At 38.5% G+C, this 23471-nt stretch overlaps 1 protein-coding gene across 5 annotated transcripts in view; it reads right to left on the bottom strand.

Moving 5' to 3' along the window:
* The window catches only part of Rbms3 (RNA binding motif single stranded interacting protein 3), a 1321467-nt gene that overhangs the window by 1282960 nt on the left and 15036 nt on the right, over positions 1-23471 (bottom strand). The window lies entirely within an intron of this gene.

Here is a 23471-nt window from a genome sequence, read left to right as displayed (position 1 = left end):
TTAGTCTGATTCATACCCTATTACCAAGGAGAAAGAAGATTATTTATGTAAAAATTCTATGAACTGAATTCATTATATTGTGCTAGCCGCCCTGGTAAGAATCAAACAGACTCGGCCTGAATTTTTGTGCCTTTGGTAATTCTAAACCAATAGAGAGTAAGCATCATCCAACATCCTTGAGACAACCAACTAGAAATGTAAGCTTCTGGATCACATTATTCTACCCAGGGAGATGCTGAGAAGTTGGAAATTTCTTTGATTTGGATCTATATTCCCGCTTGAATTCTTGGCCCACCCCATGGCTAAAATGTAAAGGACAAAAGGAATGCCAAAAATGGCAAATGATTCACAGAATTTGACAACCCATCAATATAAATACTCAGACTTTGCATCACCAATATGTGATGATAATATTGACAATGTGCTGATAGGCTTTTGTATGCAAAAGCAAAGCTTTCAAAATTGTACTAAGCAGCCAGAGGCAGCCACGTTTGGAATTTTTAATTTTTTAAAAAAAATGTTTATTTATTTATTTAGTTGTAGTTGGATATAATACCTTTATTTATTTATATGTGGTGCGGAGGATTGAACCCTGGGCCCCGCACATGCTAGGCGAGCGCTCTACCACTGAGCCACAATCCCAGCCCTGAAATTCCTAATTTTTTAAAGAAGATTTCCCTTCAAGATGGTTTGGGTGAATTAGTTTATTCTTTCAGAACCATTGTGAGTGGGAGAGCTGTTGAGTCTTGGGGCTCTAGAAACACACTATCCAAGCACTAGCCTTATGTGACTACTGGGCATTGAAAGGTGCCTGGTTCAAATGGAGAAGTGCTCTTAGGATAAAAAGCCCACTGGATTTCAAGGGTAACAGAAAAATGAAGAAAATATAAAATGTATTGATTACATGTTGAAATGGTGACTTTGAGGAATATATTAGGTTGAATAAAATGTGTTCCTAAAGTATTTTGCTTTAAAAAAAAAAAAAAAAACTTTAGTGAGGCCACTAGAAAAAAAATTAAATACATTTCATTTTCATTGAACAGTACTTTACTGCTTCAATTTGAATTTAGGATCTGTCCCTCACCAGCCAGGCTGTCACATAAGTTGTGTGGGTGTGCAGCAAACAAGGGCACCTGGCAGTGGTATAAGCAGGGGCCAAAATTCTTTCTGTACTCTGCCAGCCAAGCAATCACCAGAGTGCAAGCCATTTCCTAAGTTGCATACAGTAGCACATCGACACAGCAAGCAGTGCTGCTTAGAGCTGCCCAACTTGGGGCAAGATATTACCCTTTCTTATTTTACAGCTATAAAATGGGGAGACCCTATGGAGCTGCAAAGATTAAATGAGATACCTTTCATCTAAGGCCTGATTCAGCATCTAAGAGTAAATCTCAATACTTATTATTCTTAACATAAATCATCAACAATTTTGAAGCTTCTACAGAAAGTCTTCAGAAACATTTTCATTTATAACATTATTTTCTTCAACTTTTTGGGTGCAGTGGCCAAAAGACCTGAGAAGAGGAAAAGTTTATTTTGGCGCACAGTTCAGTCCATGTTTGGCCAACACTATAGCTCTGGACTCAAGGACAGGCAGAACATCATGGCAGAGAGAGTAACAGAGGAAAGCAACTCCAAACATAGTAACAAGAAACAGGTCTCAGCTCACCAGGCATAAAATATGAACCCCAAAGATGCACCACCCCCCAGCAATCCAGTTCCTCCAGCCACACCCTACCTGTCTGTAGTTACTGCCCAGTTCATCCATGAGTGGATTCATCCACAGATTAGGTCACGACTTTCATAATCTAATCATATCACCCCTGGAACATTCTTGCTGTGTCCCCCCTGGCCCCCAGAACTTTGGGGGAAAACTGATCTAAACCATAATACTGGTCCCATAAGCATTGATGGATGATTCCTCAGCTCTAACACCCTCATTTAAAAAAAAAAAAAGCAGAGCAGATGGTTAGGCATACTTTCCCACAATTGACTAACAAAATGAAATTGACCCAAGAAGCTGCAAGCATTGGATTTCACCAGAAGAAACTTTGTCTCCCCTATTAGGAGAGAAGTATTAGCAATAAAAAGATTTTTTTAATGAGTAAAGAGGAACTCTACAGGAAGAGAAGGAATGCCAAATTATTCCTCAGCCACTTAGTGTGGCTATATCTCTTTCTCCCAAAATGAATGCCAGGTGTATAAGAAGGATAAAACTTTCAATTAAGCTGCTACATAAAGATTAAATGACCTTTAAAGCAACTAGTATACTTGGAAAGGCTATTAATCATCATTAGAGTATGTGTCAAGCTCAATCCAACGGTATGAGGCCTCAGCCTGGGCACAGCATTAAAAAGGTGGGGATATGTCACTTCCAAGCACAAAGTGGAGAAGGTCAGCTAGACAAGGCCGGCGAACAAGCACCCATCAGCCTGTTTTCCCACCATGTGGAAATGAGCTACTGGACACAGAGTTCATTAAGCTGTAAGCCCAATTACTATCACATGGCATCAAACGTATTGCAATTACAGTCCTCCCAAGCAGCAGCCAGCCACCGTTTTCTGTAGAGAAACACTGGTTTGGACAAGGTTTATAAATGATTTTCATTAACTATCATTTACCATTAGGGCAAATAAAAGCACTAAATGCCCACTTTGCTGTAGAGAATGACCTTTGGCCTGGATTCTCTCTCTAACCGATGAGGGCTAAATGTATTGTGACAGCTCCTAATCACATTTAGTACAGCCCGTGATTTGATGGCACTGGGTGTCCCATCAACTACAGACAGCCCTGGCAAGGCCATTATATTCTGTTTCCTTTTAGAGATATGCATATTAGGATCCTGGGGAATCGAGAAATATAAGCCTTTCTCAATCATCCACAGTATATTTCAATAGCTTAAAAAACGCATAGAGTCACATCGTTACCTACAAAGAATTGCTTGCAATGAGAACATATTTCTCTTCTTTATAATTCAGGCTTATATGCCTAAAATGCATTAATCCGATCAGCCAAATCTAGTACGATAGATAAGAACCCAGTCATCGTAACTCACCAGTCAGAAACAATCCTCTCCAAAATCCACACATAATATTTTGCAGCTCAGCTTCATCTCATAAAAAGTTAATACAGCTGTGTGATATTTAATACCAAGGCATTGGGGCCTGATTTTGTACTAATCCAGGATAACACATTTCACAGAAACGTCAAGGGGAAACACTGGGAAGTCAAGACTCCTAACATGAAAATGATTTACTCTGCAACTCTAACTCCTCCATTTGAACAAAAACAAGTAAATGGCTGCCCGACATTTAGAATAAAATACTAAATTAAGAGTCCAACTCCACATTACCATAGGTAATAGCTTTCTTTCTCCTGAAGGAGATTGGATCATACACTTCCTCAAGTCTGTCCACCCCCACCCGTACTCTCACCAACAAAAAGCTTCTAGTCATATAGTCTGGGACCAAGAAGGAAAAGAGAGAAGATTTGCAAAGTTCTGCAAAGGTCGTTCTCTAATAAAAAGCCAAAGCCAAAAAGCAGCTGAATTAAATACTGCACGTACAGAGTGGCCTGAAAGCAGGTGCCAGTTATTACCAATTGTCTTTGCAGCATAAAAGTGCTCTTGTTCTCTCTTCTTTGTTCCCTGCAAGCACAGTCTCTCATGTCAGGGAAAGCAGCAAGCTAGCGCACACTCTCTGCTCTACAGGAAAGTGAAATATATTTGTGAAAAATTCAAGAAAAGGCGAGGCTTTTTTAATCTCAATAAAAACACGGAGGGAAAAGAAAGAAAAGCCACATCAATAGAGGACACTTTCGTCTTTCAGAAGTTAAAAATAGATGGTTTATATAGGCAGGTCCCCTTTCTACACCAACATCATGGTTTGCCAACACCAGAGAAGCCTAAATGATTTCTAGCTGAGCTACATGGACATTCCTTAAGGAAAAATATTAATGAAGTCTCGTCATTCTTTTATTTGGAACCTATGGGAATTGGGTTCAGCAAAAATGTTTCCCTCTATGAACTGAACTTTTAAAATCAGATGTGAAAAGTCACTTTAAAGAGACATGATGGCTTCTATGTGAAGAAAAAGGCCATCAGGGTAGAGGCTTCAATGATGAGGATAGGATCCCAGGGGAAAAGCACTCCTACATCTAGGAGTTGTGTAATTGTGTGGATTTAACTAAACTTGTGTGGATTTTACACAACTTGAGCCACAGTGAAGCAAGTCACTTGTCCCAGGTCACACCTGGCAGTCACAGTCTGTATGGCTGTATTCCAGCAATGGTAATACCCATCTAACCACAGCTTAGGGAATCTGATCCTAGCAGCAGGCCTAGGTCCTTTGTGGAACTGTTGTAACTTGACTGTCCCAAACTCATGGCATTGAATATTTAAATCATGTAACTCACTCATCTCAGCTGGTTAGAGCCTTACTAAGCAATAAGCTGATTGTAGTTACTGCCTGTGCCTACCGGGAGGTAAGGGTTGGCTGGTGACATGCATCTACACCCTTGGTCAACAGGGTTCACTGCCTATATCAGCAGGCTTTCTGGTTTTGTACATTAGGATCAGGAGTTTATGAGTCCACAATTCATATAAACACTCAGCAGTACACTAGCTCAGTGAGATTGGGCCCAAAATGTGACAATACACAAAGCAAATGCCATCATGTAGTAAGATTCCCCACAGGCTTGGGGCAGAATGTTCTGGACATTTCCACTGGCCACATTAGACCCTTTTTAGTTAAATCCACACAATTACACAACTCGTCATTTCTGATGTCTGTTTCCCAAAATGCTTTAAAAAAGAAAATGACCCAAAATAAAAGCCTAAGGTCATGTAGTTAAGCATAGTGTAATGAGCTCTTCATAGGTTAACACTACCTTTACAAAGGAATTCCCCTGAATGCGGCAATTCAGGACATGCCTTATTTGTACTTCTTCATGCTACTGTGCACTTTGGGTATGAATTACAGAGTCTATTGTGCTGCATTTATTTTATTTTTTTTTTACTTCAAAGTCACTGAAACTAAAAGCTCTGCTCCCTTAATATTATATATTTATGAACAAGTCACCATGGAAAATAAAATATTCTAAATGTTTCTTCAAATAGATGCTCCATGTTTTAGCAAATCCAGGCAGTTCCACTAAATCCATTTTCCTTTGAAGAGAAAGTGCTTTTAAATTTGATAAAATGGGTCACCTGCAACTGTGTCATTTCCTAATTTATTCACTGCCTTCATCTTGACATGCCCAGGCACAACAGGCATAGTTCATAGACAATCCCGGCAAGAGTTTAAAAATGAGGGAGAAAAGCACCTTCAATAATGCTTGGAAAACAGAGTCATAAGGCCAAACCCCAGGTGGGTATTGCAGCAGCGGGTTTAAGAGCAAACCCTGGGCTTGAAGCAAAAAGATGCACACCCCTGCTTCACTGCATGAGACTCACCAACCTTGGGCAAGTCATTTAACTTCCAAGTCAGAGATTTCACCTACACTAGAATTCTTTAAAAAAGCCAACATCAGGTGAACAACACTATGATCCAGACATTCTGATTTGCAATTTAAGCCTGACCACTTCATGATGAAGGTTGAGTTCTCATTGCCATCTACAAATGAGGACTCAGAAATTCTGTGAAATTCAAAGTCTAGCCATCCCAAGAGCTGGGACCTGAACTTGGGCTGTGACTATGACCCATCTCCTTAGCTGTTTTCCTTAATACCTCCTGGATTGACAGCATAATAAAGGACAAGATGTATGAAAAATATATCACCCAACATGTATTACATACTCAGACTGCAGTTGTTATATATTTTGTTAATAATTATTACTTTATTGAATAATAAGGCAAAAAGAAATATAGGTCCTTGAGTTTAAAAAGTTAAAAAAATAACTTTAATAATAATAATAATAATTCCTGTTTATTCAGTGAAATATCACTTTGAGCAATGACACCATAAGTGTTATTATGGTCATTCAGAGCACCTGCCTCCACCCTACTCAGGTCCCAAGTCAGACAGAGCTTGCAGGGAGCTTTGTAAAAATGCCCTGCATTGTTTGGGCTTTGGTAAAATGCCCAAGATACCTGTCTACCAGGCTCTAGCAAAATAGTTTCTTTTGAATGCTTCAAGCATATTTCAGAACACTTATTTTCCACCTCACCCCATTAGAAGCATAAATAGATTATTCTCCAATATTTTCCCTGAAAAACCTGATTATGTTTCTAGTGGTAAAATTCAAAAAAGTGTGGCTACTCATCCCAAAGACCAGGGTTCTCTGGGATTTCAACTCTGAAACTTGTTCTTGCCGAGTCTCCAAACATTTGTTAATTACAATTCAGTTTCCCTAGTCCTGAACTGATCTCCACTGAGTTGTAATTCTCTGTATCTGTCCATCTCTCACATTATGGGAATAGCAGTTAGCCCGATGACCCTCAGTTCTCTAATAGATCTAAGAATTGTTCATTTTTTTTCTTCAGTTTGTTTGGCTTTTTTTCTTGTTATCTGGTAATGGAAATGATATCCAAGCTCCTTACATGCCAGGCCCAGAAAAGGGGGAATTTTATAATCCTAGATACTTGATGCTTTCGTGAATGTGTCTGAAGTATGTATCCCTATCATTTATTTTAAATATGATAAAACTGAGAACTTCTACTTGAACAAATTTATGCAGAAAATTAGCAAACATATACAGAGAAGCCCATCTCGAACTATCAGGCTGGTACTTCTTTTAATGTTATGACCAATGAAACTCTCAGAAGTTTTTCCTGGCTGTTAGAAACTCCTGGTAACAAAGTTTTTCACTATCTGGCAGGGGAAGGGTGAAATCCTACTAATCCTTTGTCTTTGCAAAAGTTAATTGATGGGATTAACAGCTGGCTGCTTTAGGTAGATGAGAAAGCTACCAAGAACAGGTCAACTTACAAACTTCTATCACTTCATCATCCAAAATTACAAACACACACACACATACACCCTCAGTAAGGAAAAACTAAATGGCTAAATACAAAAAGAAGCTCAAATGTACTTTTAACAAGAGAACACAACCAAATCTCATCAGGTTGACCAATTTATAAAGTGGGCCAGTTTCAAATGATGGTAAGTATTATCTTCATGTTTCTTATAAACCTGCTTGAACAGCTGATAATAAAAAAAAAAAAGCAAGTACAACCATCTTGGAAACAAAACAGAACTATTTACTACATATGCCATCCCCAGGCGATCCAGTCCTGGATATATACCCCAGAGACATTTTTGAAAGACAGTGGAACTTATCATACATAACTGGGAGCTGGAGACCCTCTTGATTTCTATCACTGGGAAAAGGAATCAGTAAATACAGTGGATGGGCGCTTGGAATAATATGCATTGCTGAGAAAAGCTAGTCATACACAAAACATGAGGAGATATCAAACATTGTTTTTGGATAAAGTAAGACACCAGGAGAGCATCATAGTTTAATATACAAAACAAGATGGCACATTGTATACAGGCGTGCCTATCTTTAATGAAGAGAACATTAGAGTAGGTACTTGTGCTCAGGAGAAGAAAGGAAATGGAATAAGAAGTGTTCGGGATTGAAGATGGAAAATTAAAATAAAGCAAGAGGTTTGTATGGGAAACAGAAAACACACAAGCCCTCTCAAGAAGCCTCTCTATTTCAGTCAAGTTTTCAGTTTCTCTTGTACCTGCCCTCTCCCAACAAATAAGAATACCCCTAATTCTTTGTATTTGATGTATCAATTTTTCCCACATGCCTCATATATACCCACTGAGTTCTCAAACTGATCATTTATTGCCTATGAGTTTCTTCACAAATGAGTAATACTCATTTTTTAAAAACAAGTTTCTTAGCAATCAGTGCCTACTTCTTCATTTTACAAGTACCAACTTGTTTTGTGATTTTTGAATGTGACAGTCTTTAAATAAAGTCAGAAACTTCGGGGAGACTTAAGAAAATTTTGCAGTCCTTGGTACTAAATGTCTCACACAAATGTGCCTGTAATTTGGAAATATGTTTTCCTGTTTTAAACAGATGAAAAAGTAGTGGGAGAAAATCTTGCTTTGGCCCATATACCTAATAAATTAGCATCAAGCCATAAATGAGAAGTTAGGGTCCCAGATCTCAGATTAGCATTTCTGTTAATACAATCAAGCCCAGAAGATGAGGAATTGCCTAAGGGCTAGTTTCAGGCAGTCTGGGACAGACCATAGGTCCCCAGAGACAGGGACCATGAGCTTCCCCCTTCCTGCTTTGTGCTTCTTTGTTCTGATTTTAACTGACCTGCTATTTCCCACAATGGTTCTTCCCTACTGAAACCAATACCGTTATTTTAAGCAAGGAAAAAAGCCCTCTGATGATATTAGTTTTCAATGGGACAAAAATCAAACTCACATAACAACATTGGGAAAAGGATTGGTCGAGGGTACAAAAAACTCAGGGACCTTTGGTGGAAGGCTGTTGACACAGTTCCATGCTTTCTTGATTTTCACACGAGATCCAAAAAAAGGCAAAGGAACTTAGTTTTTAAACATTTTTCCACTTCTGAATAAGGGCTGCAGTGCTCAAAAATCTTAACATAATATGGTCATTGTTCCCTGAATCAAAACCCCTACCTTCTTCACTTATTAATCACATTTTAACCAACATTGTAGCACTAGAAAATTAAATTCATTCTCGCTGACAAAATACTTCAAGGAAAAAAAAAAAGAAGAGGCTCACAAAGGCCTCCCCCAAAATGTAAAATAGTCCCAGAAGAATGAATTAAAATGCTCATTTTAGTTTTCCCATCGTTTAAAATCTCCTCAGGCACCTTCTATGATCTTTTATTTAGAAGGAAAAATTATTCAGCTACCCGCCTGTACTTTCTCCTTCAGGCATTTAGCCCAAAAGAAAGAGGAAAGAGGAAAATAATTCTAAAGAAAGCCCAAATTTTAAGAAATGAAGAAACAGATTAGAATCGAAGTGATTTTTTTTTTTTTTTTTTGCAGGAGGTTGAAAACAGTGTCATTTAGAATAACCCTGGATGTACAGATTACAGGCGACTACCTCTGATCTTTCATAAAGAATTGGAATTTGTATTGATAGAAAAAGCTTCCAGCTATAAGAAAACAAAAGTAGCAAAAATAAGCAACACTAATCTCTTTCCTCACAGAAGCACTATTCATGGACAAAGGAACTGGAGTGGAAAAATAACTCCAGATTTCAATCTACTCTACAGAGTGGCTCAGACAGAGAAATCGGGCTTAAATGATAGTCACCTGAACAAAGCACCATAAACCTTGGGTAATGGTACATCTCCCCCCATCAGGGAGTGACTTTACAGACTTAGCAATGGCCCTAAGAAGTCAACAAGAGGAGCATCTCCTAACAAAAGTCCACTTAACCACTCCTGCTAGAGGAGAGTCTAAAAAAAGCTTAAAGGTTTCTAGATTAAGACTCTAAAGTCACACCCAGGAACACAATTCAAAGCTGAATAGCCTCTACTAGCAGGAAATGATTTCACAGAGGAAACTTAAGTAACTCACCCTAGGGATTCAACCTGTTCTTTTTTTGTTTTGTTTTGTTTTAAACTTTCAAGGATGGTAGATTCAATGATTCAATGGCAAGCTCTTCTTCCATGGGCGATGAGTTGCCCAGCTGTTCAGGAGGAGCAGTGCTCTGCTTGATCTCTGCTTCTGGGTCTCCCTTTGCAACCCTCCAGGCACTTCAACAGCCCCTTAGAAAAACTGCATCATGAGAACCGGTCATGGGCAGAATACAGCCAAGAGACATGTTCATATTAATTGTAAGGGAACTAGGAGAAGCCCACAATGAGGCCTGTGAGATATCTGAGTGTATGGAAGGAAATTGAGAACTTTCAAACACCAAAAAAAAAAAAAAAAAATTAAAAAATCTCAAAGCCTGGTGACCCCTTTCTACACATCTTAAAGATATTTCCTAACTTTAAAATATATCAACTAAAGTATACTAACATTTATTTACAAAGATGTTCTCTGCAGCCCTGTATATAGAGAAAAATTAAAAGAAACATAGAAACCCAATATAAAGGGAATGATTGTGTAGAACTGTGTGGACACCAAGTGGAAATTTTTAATCCATGAAAAATAATGCTGTTGAGTATTAACACAAATATTTTTATGATATATTATGATGATAATATTTAAGAAAGCAGGTTGCAAAGACTATCCACAGAGTGTTCTAATTTATGTTTGTGTGGATCTAAAAATATTAGTCTATCTACTACCAGGCCAATACCTGTGGACAAGCTCCAGGGACTGCTTTAGTTCAAGTGGCAAAAGAGTGCTCTTCCAACCCCAGGCACCAGTGCAAGGATCAAGATTCCACCTGCTAGGGAGCTAGCATGGAAGCTAGCACAAGGCTTTGTCTCAGAGCCCAGTGCTAGGCACACTTTGGTGAGCACCAGCCCCAAGTACAAATTGAAGGTTCCATACATAGCCATAGTTCAGAGACCAAGCCAACTGATAGACCTCAGCATCATGTGGTAGCCTGCGTGCCACAGGATGGACCCAAGTTTCAGCTGCATCAATTATAGCCTTGGAGTGGACTTGGGGAACACCTGTCCTCTTAATGTGACTGTACAGGCCCCTGCAGCTGTGAGACGCTGCTGAAACCCAACTTAGCACCAGCTTGGGTGGCTGAGAGTCTACCTATCCAATATCTGTCAACATCAGACATGGAGGCAGAGAGGCCAGTGCTCACAATGGAGCTCCAAAACTGCCTCAGCACTAGGCAGAGACTTGCATCCTGTGGGACAGACTCAGGCTCACGTAGTTTTAGACTATCACTATCAGTATGATATGGGCCTTTGTGTACCCCTGAGACTGTGCAGGTCCCTGTCACTGAGAGATTCAGGCATGACCCAGGTTTACATTAACCAGGTAGCCCCAACTATCCCAACCTCAGGCAGCATTGCATGATGATGTCCACATTTTCTGGATAGGACAATATAGTAAGCCCAAGGCTTTGCCCTGGGGCTTAGTGCTAAGCTGGGCAGGATCCTACAGTACCTACACCCAGGTCTGCAATAGTCAAAGCCTCTGGAACAGTACAAGAGGGAGACATGCTGCCCCAATCTATCAAACATTCAGGTAGCATCACCTGCAGCTGGTTGCAGTGGTCTTAAACCAGGAGTTCCCTTCAGCATTAGGCAGCCCATAGCAGTGTGAGACTTGCTCCTACTCCAGTGTTGTACTGTTCTTAGTAGGCTGTGGATTCAGAGTGTGACCCAGCATGGCAGCTTTGATGGTCACAGGTATGACATAGGAACATGCGGCTCTTCCATCCACTATGACTATGCCTATGGCCAGGCAGAATTCTGCAGGATCTGACCACAGGTGTCCATTAATTGTGGACAAGACATCTTAAAAAAAATCAAGCCCTTACAGGTGAAAGATAAAGAGAAGATTCTCAAAACTTCAAGAGAAAAGAAATAATACATTGGAGTGCTCAATTCACCAGACATCAGATGATGATGTCCACATTCTGGATAGGACAATATAGTAAGCCCAAGGCTTTCCCTGGAGCTTAGTGCCGAGTTCTCGCTAGAACTCTTACAGGCTTAGAGAGAGTGAAATGATATTTTAACAGTTCTGAAGGGGAAAAAATGTGACCCAAGAATACTGAACCCAATAAAGCTATCCTTCAGAAATGAAGGAGGGACAAAGACTTTCCCCAAACAAAACCTGAGAGAATGTATTTCCACCAGACCTGTTCTACAAGCAAGGCTAAAGGAATTTCTTCAAACTGAAGAAAAAACAAATTAAGAAAATCTAGGAAGGTACAAAACCTACTGACAAAAGGTTTATATTATATATATATATATATATCTTTATTTTACTTTAATGTGGTGCTGAGGATCAAACCCAGTGCCTTACACATGCTAGGCGAGTGCTCTACCTCTGAGCCACAATCCCAGCCCATGACAAAAGGTTTTACAGAAACAAATTCAGAGTGTTCTACTATTTTAAGTATGTTGTGTAAATCCCATTCATATTTTAGAATGAATACTAAAAGACAAAACAACTAAAAATAACTATGAATATGATAAGCAATAGGTAACATAAAGAGATATGGAGTTGGGCTGTAGCTCAGTGGTAGAGCACTTGACTAGCATGTGCAGGTCCTAGGTTTAGTCCAAAACACAAAAGAAAAAAAAAGGACATGAAAAGAGAGAGATGTCAAGTGGGATATCAGAAATTCAACACGTGGAGAGGAATGGAATGCAACTGGAGAAGTTTCTCTAAGTCTATTTTTTCTTGTTCTTTTGTTCATTTATTTCTGTTCTTATCCTTATGTTAAGTTGCTATCATGTCAAAATAGTCTTTTAAAATTAAAAAAAATGTTTTTTGTGAGTCTCATGGTAACCACTAAGCAAAAATCTATAATAGACAAAAAGAAAAAGTAATAAAAACACACTACTAAAGCAATTCACTTAACCACTAAGGAAGACTAAGAGGAAGAAAGGAAGAAACTACACCTAAACTAGAAAACAAGTATACCTAATGGCTATAGTAAGTTCTTAACTATCAATAATTACCTTGACAGTAATTTTATTAAGTTCTCCAACTAAAAGACAAAGTGACTAATAAAACAACAATGTTGCTTAAAAGAAACTCACTTCACTTCTAATGATACACATAGATTATAAGTGAAGGAATAAAATACTACATGCAAATGGAAAGCCAAAAGAAAGCAGGAGTGGCTATGCTAATGACAGGTAAAACACACTATAAATCAAAAGAAATACAAAGAGACAAAGAAGATCATAATAATAAAGAAATGAATTCAGCAAGAGGAAAATTCTCTCTCTCTCTCTCTCTCTCTCTCTCTCTCTCTCTCTCTCTCTCTCTCTCTCTCTCTCTCAATATTGGAGCACCCAAATTCTCTCTCTCAATATTGGAGCACCCAAATAAGTATTACAAGACCTAAAGGGAGAGAGAGAATCCAATACAATCATACTTGGAGAATTTAACACCCCATTTTCAACAATGGAAAGTTCATTCTAATAGAATCAGTTAAGCTGTACACTAGACCAAATGGACCTTAGAGACATCTACAAAACATTCCATCCAACGCTACCAAATACACGTTTTCTCATCAGTACCTAGAACATTCTCTCAGATAGATCATACTATAAGACCACAAAATAGGTCTCAACAAATCAGAGAAGTCATATCAAGTATTTTTTCTGACCACAATGCACAATAAAGCTAGAAATCAATAACAAGGAAAACTTCAAAAACTATACAAATACATGAAAATTGAAGACTTCCTTTGAACAACTAATGGATCAAGGAAGAAATCAAGAAGCAAATTTTAAAATTCCTTGAAAACAGATGGAAACTGGGACACAACATACCAAACAAAACCTATGGGATATAGCAAAAGCAGTACTAAATGGAAATTTTATGGAAATCAAAGCCCACATCAAAAATAGGTCTCAGATGACTGCATCTCAAGAAAGTAGAAAGACAACAAACTAAACCCAAAATTAGAATAATATCAGAGTAGAAATAAGTTAAATAGAGAAAAAAAATACTAATCAATGAAACAGTTGGCTCTTCCAAAAAAAAAAAAAAAAACAGACTTAAAAAAGCAAAGGGACAATGTAAATAAAATCAGATGAAAAGGAAAACAAATGACACCACAGAAATAACAAAACAATCACTGGAGATTATTATAAACTCTATGACAATAAATTTGATAATTTACAAGAAATATACAAATTCCTAGATACCTGCACTTTATGAAGATTTATTCTCTCTCTCTCTCTCTCTCTCTCTCACACACACACACACACACACACACACATAGAAAACCTGACAAGAGCAGTAACAAGATTGAATGGGTAATAAAAAGCTTCAAGCAGATAGCTTCACTGCTGAATTCTACCAAATTCTAATACCAATCCTCTCAAGTTAGTCCAAAAATTTAGAAGAGGAAAGAATTCTTCCAAACACAATGAGGCCAGCATTACCCCAATACCAAAACCAGATAAGAGCAAAAGAAAACTACAAGTCAATATCCTTGATGAACACAGACACAAAAATCCTTAATAAAATACCAGCAAACTGAATCCAACACCTTGTTTGAAAGGTTTTTCAACATAATCAAGTGGGATTCATCCCAGGAATGCAAGAATGGCTCAATATATGGACATCAATGTGTGATTCACCATATCAACAAAATGAAGGACAAAAAAAAATAAAGCAGAAAAAGCTTTAGTTAAAATCCAATATCACTTTATGATAAGAACACTGAACAAAATTAGGCATGGAAAGAACACACCTCAACATAATAAAGGCCATTTATCATAATCCAAGGGCTAACATTCTGCTAAAAATTCTGGGAAAAAGTTGAAAGCTTTCTAAGATCTGGAATAAAAGGAGGATACCCACATTCACAACTTCTGTTCAACACAATTCTGGAGAAATTAGGCAAGAGAAAGAAAAAGAAGTTGGGGGGAGCGCATCCAAATTGGAAAATAAATCATTTCCATTTTCTGATGGCATAGGCATGATCTTATAAATAGAAAACCCCTAAAACTCCACCAATAATCTATTAGAATAAATTCAGTAAAGCTCCAAAATAAAAAAAAATACAAAAATCAGCAGTGTTACTATATGCAAATAGCAAAATATGTATAATTAAAAAAAAAATCAAAAAAGTTATCCCACTTCTAAGAGCTAAAAAAAATAAAATACCTAGGAATAAATTTAACCAAAGAGGTGAAAAATCTATACAATTACAAAACATTGATGAAAGAAATTTAAGAGGACACACACAAAAAAAATCATTGAAAAGCACCCTGCCCTGTGCTCATGGATAAGAATTTTAATCATACTTTTAACATTTTAACATTGTTAAACATATTGTTAGAATTTCCCTACTACCCAAAGCTGATGTACAACTGAAATGCAATCCCTACCAAAATACCAACAGCAAAGGGCCCAATGTAGCCAAAGTCATTTTAAGCAAAAACAGAACTTCAAAACATACCACAAAACTGTAAATCATCAAAACAACATAATATTAGCATTATAAAGAGACACATACACCAATAAGGCAGAATAAAGAATCTAGAAGTAAACCCATATGTCTACAGCCAACTTGTTTTCATCAAGAATGTTAAGAACATGAATTGGAGAAAAGGACTCTTTTTCAATAAATAGTGCTGGGAAAATTGATATCCACATTCAGAAGAATTAAGCTAGACCTCAGTGTCTCACCAGTTATGAGATCAACTCAACATAAAGAATGAAACGTAATACCTAAAACTGATGGTACAAGGGGAAAAAATAGGGAAAATGCTTCAGGACATTGGAATGAGCAATAAGTTTATCAAGATGCCAAAAGCACAGGAAACAGAAGCAAAAATAGACAAGTGCAATTTTATCAAACTAAGACGCTTCTGTATAGCAAAGGGAATACTCCATAGAGCACAGACACAAACTACAGACTGAGAGAAAATATTTTCAATGTATATGTCTAAAAGGAGTTTATATCCAGATGTTAATAAACTCAAAAAAACTTAATAGTAAAAAATAATTTGATTTTAAAATGGTAAGTAGATCTACATAGGCATTTCTCAAAAGATACTAATGGCAAACGGGTACATGAAAAAAATGTCCAATTTCACTAATCATCAGGGAAATGCAAATCAAAACCATGAGATATGACCTGACCCCAGGAAAAATGACCAAATATCAAAAGGACAATATATATCAAGTGCTGGTGAGAATTCAGAGAAAAAGGGAAGTTTTGCACACTGTTGGTGGGAATGTATATTAGTTCAGCCATCGTGAAAAACAGTATGGAGGTCCCTCAGAAAGTTAAACGTACAACTACTATGTGATCCAGTAATCCCACTACTGTGTGTATATCCAAAGGAAATGAAACCAGCATGTTGAAAAGACATGGCACTCCCATGTTCCCTGTAGCACTATAGACAATAGCCAAGAAATACAAATAACCTGTCCATCAATAGATGGGTGAATGGTGATGATAATGTGGCATATATACAGAATGTACTACTATCCAGCCATAAAATAAAATCCTGTCGTTTGTACCAACAAGGATGGAACTAGAGATTAAGTAAAATAAGCCATGCACAGAAAGACAAGTAGTGCATGATCACACTTACAGGTGGAGTCTAAAATATAATTTCAACAAGTTAATAGAATTGTGGTTACCAGAGGCTGGGGTATGTTGGAGGTAGGGAGGGTTGGGGAAAGTTTAGTTAATGAATACTAAGTTATAGTTAGATAGGAACAAGAAATGCTGATGTGTCCCTACACGGTAGGATGTCTCTCAATAACAATGAAATGTACATTTAAGAATCTAGGGAAAAGTTTTCATCAAAAAGAAATAATAAATCTTTGAGAAAATAGGATTATTCTGATTTAAACATATACACATGTATCAATCATCACATGGTACCCCATCAATATGTACAACTTTGTATTTTTTAAAAATATTTAAACAGTACACAAGAAATATGCCAAGATTTTGGCAGAGGTTATTTCTAGGAAGTGGGATTACAAGAGTTTCTCTTATTTTCACCTATCAGTATTTCTGGTTTTCCTTATAATGAGCTTATATTGCTTTTGAAGTATAAAGCAATCTTCTAGGTTTTTTTAAGGTTATTTTTGAAAATCTCTTTTTAGGGGAGATAACATGCTACTTTGTACAAAACTAACTAGAAAGTCAGATGTAACAATTCAGATAGCAAGGACATTAGAGAACACCTCAGTGACATGGCAAATGACAAGCAGAATCAGAAGTAGGAATCAGTGGCTTCTCCTACATTCTACATGATCTCCCTAAAGAAGTGGGCACCCTCTCACTTCAGGATGCCACTGTGCATTCGTTCCTTCTAGGCTTCTGTCACTATGCAAGTTGCCTCAGGATGTCAGCTACCACTTTGTACCTTCCAACATCCTCACCCCTGCCTTTAGAGTCGAGGTTCCAATCTCCAGAAGTCCAGTGGGCCCACTCAACTGTATGTATCTAAAACCAACGTCATTATTCTCTCCCCACCAGCCTGCTCCAAGGAGAGAATAATGAATTTGGTTTTATGCCTTCTCTCTTTCAATTGCAACATGGTGCACCCAAGTGCAATACTTCGGAGTTAATCTTAACTCCTCCATGTTATTCTTCAATTCAGGACAAGCAATTCAGGATACTTACCCTATGAAGTTCTCTAGTACTCGCTGTCTCCTCCATCACCCCCCACCCCCCCGCCAACCCCTCATATTCCTAACTTGTATCAGATACTTCTTTGCTCCAATTCATTCCCTTTGTGTGTTTGCTTTCCATCACTGTGACAAAAATCCCTGACAAGAACAACCTAACAGAGGAAAGATTTATTTTGGCTCTTGGTTTCAGTAGTTCAGTCCACCGTTGGCTGGTTCCAAGACAGAAACATCATGGCGGAAAGGCAAGGTGGAGGAAAGCTGCTTAGCTCATGGTAGCCAGGAAACAGAAGAAGGGGCTGGGCCATGGATAGACATAATCCAGGCCATGTCCCAGTGACTTTCGATCCTCCAGGTACAACCCAACTGCCTACATTTATGACCCAGTAGTACATTCAAATTCTTAATCCATCATTTGTTTTAATACATTGAGGCTACAGCCCTCACAATCTGATCATTGCCTAAAAGCCCCACCTCTGAACCTTGGTGTTTGGGGACTATGCTTTCAACACATGAGCTCTTGGGGGGTACATTCAAGATCCAAACCATAATACTCCGTAAAGTTGGCTAGGATCCTTTCTCGCTGCTAAATAACGTTCTTTAAAGTCTCATTTCTTTCCCATCTAAATACTCCCTATCCACCCAATCTACCATATACACACACACACACACACACACCAGTGCCACCAAGTTTCTACCAAGTCTCAAATATAAACTGTTCATAATGCCCACATGAGGTTACACCCCATTTCTACTGCCTAGAAACTTCCTCCCTTTTCTCTACCTGGCACCTATTACTCTCTGGGGTCTTTAACACTCCTTTATAGTTGAGCTCAGTCCTACTCCTGTGCAGTCACTTTTCCAGCATGCCTTCACAAAGCCATGCACATTCCTCTTTTACACTTCCATAAACCCCTATTCCTACACCAGCCCTACCACCAAATGAGACCGGGAACAAGGTCCTCACCCAGATTCTCTGATAAAGCTGGAAAATCCAAAGAATTGCTTTTTCAGTCTCCCCTGCAACAAGGGATGATCCTGTGACACACCCTGGCCAATGGAACACCAATGCAAAATTGCTTGGGAGTCTCTAGTTAATCTTTTTTTTTCCTGATAATGGAAAACACAGGTGTTATTCCCTCTTTTCTATCAACTTACACATGGATATAATATCTATAACTGCAGAAACCATCTTGCCACCATAAGGATAAGCCCAAGAGAACCAGATTACATCTATGAGTTCATAGAGCTCCTGAATCACCCATCTTTAGGATTATTAGGTAATTAAAAAGGAAAAAAACCAACCATGGGTTAGTAGCTTTTTGTTGTTGTTCTTTTAGTTATACATGACAGTAGAATGTATATGGACATATCCTACATACATGAAGTTTAACTTCCCATTTTCAGTTGTACATGATATGGAGTTATACTGTTTATGTATTCATATATGAACATAACTTTCCTATGTCTGATTCATTCTACTGTTTTTCCCATTCCCATCTCTCCTCCCTTCCTCTCATTCCTCCCTGTCCAATCTGGTGAAGCTCCACTCCTCCCTGTCCCCCGTCTACTGTAAGTCAGCATCTGCATATCAGAGAGAACATTCAGCCTTTGGTTTCTGGAGACTGAATTATTTCACTTAGCATGACAGCCTCCAGTTCCATCCATTTACTGGAAAATGGCATAATTTCATTCTTTTAGGCCAAGTAATATTGCACTGTATACATGTACTTCATACTCTTTACCCATTCATCTGTTGAAGGTACCTAGATTGGTTCCATAGCTTAGCTATTATGAATTGAGCTGCTATGAACATTGATGTGGCCATATCACTATAGTATGCCGATTTTAAGTCCTTTGGGTATATACTGAGGAGTAGGATAACTGGGGTCAAATGGTGGTTCCAGTCCAACTTGGTTAACAGCTTTCTTGTTGTTTACCACATCCCTAATACTGCTTTGGAATTAATAAATAAAGCAATAACTAAGAAAACTACTCATCTCTTAACACTTTAAAAAGTTGTTTTCTTTTAGTCTCTAGGCACCATCATTATCACTTACACTGATGCACTGAAAGATTAAATCATTTCTCAAACTCCACACATGGCTATGGTGTTTCCAAGCCAGGAGAGTCCAAGACTGAACTCTGGATGAAATTTTGTGCTGTTTACATTTTGAAGAATAAGTCAATGAGACTAGACCAAGAAAAGAGCCGTCAAAGACAATATGAGTTGCAAGTCCAGCAAATGAGAAAATCTCTATCAGCTGAATCCATTTACTGGTTTACCCATGAGTTAGTCGTGTGGGATAGAATGAGAAACCTTGCTAAAGTTAGTAATAAATGAATTCTTTTGAAATTGCCTTCAGGAGAATTATCTATCCTGCCACTCTTTGTCACAGGAGATCGGATTCTCCTCTATAAAGCCAAAGTGGTTACTGCCCAGTGTTCCATTTTCTCCAAGATGCTTGCAAAATTATTCACACTGGAGATCCATATTCTAAGAAATGGGGTACAGGGAGGTTGTTTAAAGCTCTTATGAGTATGCAAAGGCACATGAAAGAAAAGGCCTGTGTTCAGAAGTGCAAAGGCCAGGTTTGGGCCCAGGAGAGTTGTTGTTTTTTTTTTAAGTTATAGATGGACACAATATCTTCTTTCTTTTTAAATTATTTTTATGTGTTGCTGAGGATCGAACCCAGTGCCTCACCTGTGCAAGGCAAGTGCTGCCACTAAGTCACAGCCCCAGGCGAGATTTTAAAGGGAGTAGGAAGACACTTCCACAGTGGGATTTAAAGGATCAAAAAAAAAAAAAAAAAATGTGATTTAATTTATCTTGAAGATATGAGACCAAAAAGTCAAATATATTCACCATATTGCACTTAGTCTGATATACACAATAAGGTGGAAGAAAGGGCAAGGGCTCTGTACCAGATGGAAATATACTTAACTCCCACCACTACCATTAACTGTGCCTTAGCCTCCGAAATCCAATTACTGCCATGGCTACACTAGGGTGATGTGCTTACCTTCTAAAGGTTTTGTGAGAAAAAAAATGACATAGCATATAAGCCACATGCTTAGGTCAATGCCTGGCCCTAATAAATGCTGGGTAAGTGGTGTTGGTGATAACAAAAATCACAATGTAATAATAGCCCAGAAGTACTTCAACCTGGATGACAACCAGGGTGACACTGGAGACAAAAGAGATGATTGAGGACTGCAAGTTAGAGTATGACTTGGAGCAGGGACATGAATAGAAATCCAAGGACACTGTGTTAGCCAAGCCGATGGCTTCCTAGGAAGGGGTTGAAATTTCAAAAATCACACATTATTCCAGAACCCTTCTGGAAAGGGTGGTAAGCATTTACGCTTATCAATCAGTTCAAAGTGGGATCCTTGCCCACCTCCATACCAAGAGTATGAAAAGTCTGCTACATACTTTTGACCACCAGCTTTGAAATTATGCGATTATTGCCGAAACTTTGATTATGGGCTTGTGTTCACATTATTTGAAATTTTACTTGTAACATGAAGCAACACTACAAAATTTGAAATATACGTAGTTCCAGTCCCCACAAAACATGACTGCTCCAAGGCAGGCCAAGTTCTAATGTCTGGCATCTCAGGAGGACTGTTTGCCCTTCTATCAAAATCCTTCCTGATCTGGGCTCCAGAGAACACACACACACGTCTGTGAAGCAATTGCTCCACATGTGATCACACTTCCCAACCACAGCTGGGTGACCAGCATTCTCCAGCTGAATGTGAGTGGTGTTGCCATCTCCACATTCAACCCTTCTGCAGCCCAGGGGCAAATAAGACTTTGGCTGTCAAGAGTGACACATTGCAGAGGCTCGGGCTGGGGTTCAGTGTCAGAGGGCTTGCTTAGCACCACATCCAAAAATAAGCAAATACAGTAAAGGCATGCTGTCCATCTACAAGAAATAATTTTTTAAATGACACAAGGCAAAGACAGGAGGAGTCTGGGGCCCTGAATCACTCCATGAAAAAAAGCCATCCACTATGAGATGAGTAACAAAATTCTATCATATGTGAGATATTATATATCTTAAAAAGTTGTTTTTGTTTTTTAAAGCTGTTACCTCTAGTACATATTCCATGAAATTATGTCAAAGATTTGAGGCCACAAGGCTAATTGGGATACTAAGCAAGAGACAAAAAGGAAATCTAGATATACATAACATGCTTTTAGAAGATTTTTTTAAAAATTAACCAGCCTCCAGTACATACCCAGCCATATCCATACCCAGCCAGTGAATCTGACAGGTATTATTAACAGCAAAAGACACACAGGTGTGTGTATACAATGAGAATAAACTGGTCAGATAGGCAATTAGTTTCATATTCCCACCTATTTGAAAAGCCCAAGTACAGTCAGGTTTAGAAAGGACCTTTACTGAATTTTCTATCTCTGTGCAAGTGAAAACTAAGAATATATACTATTCAAAGAATCCTAAGAACACATACTTATTCAAGGAATCTTTCTGAGTTACTAGGTTCTAGGAACCGACCTCCAGATGGTCCCAAGTGAGTCTGACATCTTGGTACTTAGACCCTCAACCTATCCCCTTCCACAATGAATAGGGCTGACCTGTGTAACCAACAGCAAATGTGACAGACTGTGACTTCCAAGACAAGGACATGAGAAGGAGATGGATGCCATAATGTTCTTAATTGAATCACTCCATCTGGGAGATTTTATCTTGTCTTAGTTGGAGAAGCCCTGTGGAGAAAGTGAGGTGTTGGGAGCTCAGGCCTCCCACCAACCACCAGCACAGACTTGCCAGACACAAAACTGAGCCATAATGGATGTCTATCCTCCAGTCCCAATCAAATCTTCAGATAACTATTGTTGAAAACTGATATCTGGCAGCTAATTCATGAAAGACCCTGATCCAGAACAACTAGCCAAGCTGCTTGGGTTTCTAACCCACAGAAACAGTGAGAAATATTAAATGTATTTATTAGATTTTCAACTCTAAAATTTGGGGAGTAATTTAAAATGCAGCAATAGATTACTAAAGAAACCAATGAATTAGTTTAGAGGCAGAGACAGAGCACCAAAAAGAGAAGGCATGTAAGCATGAGTTTTGTCCTAAGCTAAAAATGTCTGCCTATCTTTAACTTCTTTTAATGCTTCCTAGAAATAGGGGGATTGGCCATGCTAGATATCTACTAAGTATTACCTTCAGTTTTCCACAAATAAGACAAGATAAAATCAGTTCTACATGTGTGTGACGCTAAAGAGGCAGCAAAGGTTTTACTTATGAACTTGTAACTGGCTCGTATGAAAAGCAAATTTAATAAGTTCCATTGTGTGTGCATGCATGTGTGTGTGTTTGGCAGAATTGAAGAAAACATGGCTAATTGAACATAGCATATATTTCATTCAGGGAATCAGAGGCTATTTCTTAAGAGCTTCACAATTCACATAAAATGAAGACTTCAGGGCAATTTTATGCTTGCGTTGCTATACGGCACACTGCACCTCTCCCAGTCCATGATTGAGAACCCTCACACAAGACTACTTCAGTTTTATCTTTCTTGACCGAAGGCCCTTAAGGGGTGGAAAAAAAAAAATCTCTCATTGCCTCCACATTGCAACCGGTTGGCTTGTTGGAAGTGCCACAGTGTTTGATCACACTGGCATGATTACTGAGGAACAGAAAGCAAAGAACTTGCGGTGGCTCATTTCTTCCTTTACAGTTTGCAGGAACCATCGCTCGCTCTTACATCACATTAGCTGACATACTGACAAGGCTTAATAACACAAGCCCATGTCTGAAAACCATCAAGAAGACCCAGAATAGAGCTGAACAAGACAGCACCATACCTTATCATATACTACCAAGGGCAGAGTCAATGTCTGATGACTGTTGAGTCAGACACACGCACTGTTCTGACCAGCAGCCCGCAGCAAAGTTCAGGTCCACAGTAATCTTCTTTCAATATAGCTTTTTTTTTTTTTTTTTTTGCTTCTGCCAACCTAATTCTTCAGTATGTCTGAGATCTTACAAATATTAAAGAATGACATGGCATTTTAATAACCAGCAGACCCTATTAGATCACTTCCAGTACACTGCATCCCTTTTTTAATAAAATCAGTTTGTGGACACAGCATCTTCTTCATCTTTAAGATTGTTGATGGTGTATAAATTCACACTTCAGTGCAGCTTGCAATGATTCCCAAACTGGAATCTTCGAACGTGTATTGGAGTTCCATAAATAGTCCT

Source organism: Marmota monax, unplaced genomic scaffold (genome assembly GCF_021218885.2).
Source record: "Marmota monax isolate L192 unplaced genomic scaffold, Marmota_monax_Labrador192_F-V1.1 WCK01_AAM20220418_F8-fsc00021, whole genome shotgun sequence".
Classification (NCBI taxonomy): domain Eukaryota; kingdom Metazoa; phylum Chordata; class Mammalia; order Rodentia; family Sciuridae; genus Marmota; species Marmota monax.
Note: the sequence above shows the minus strand (reverse complement) of the source record. Positions and strands in the feature narration are given on the sequence as shown.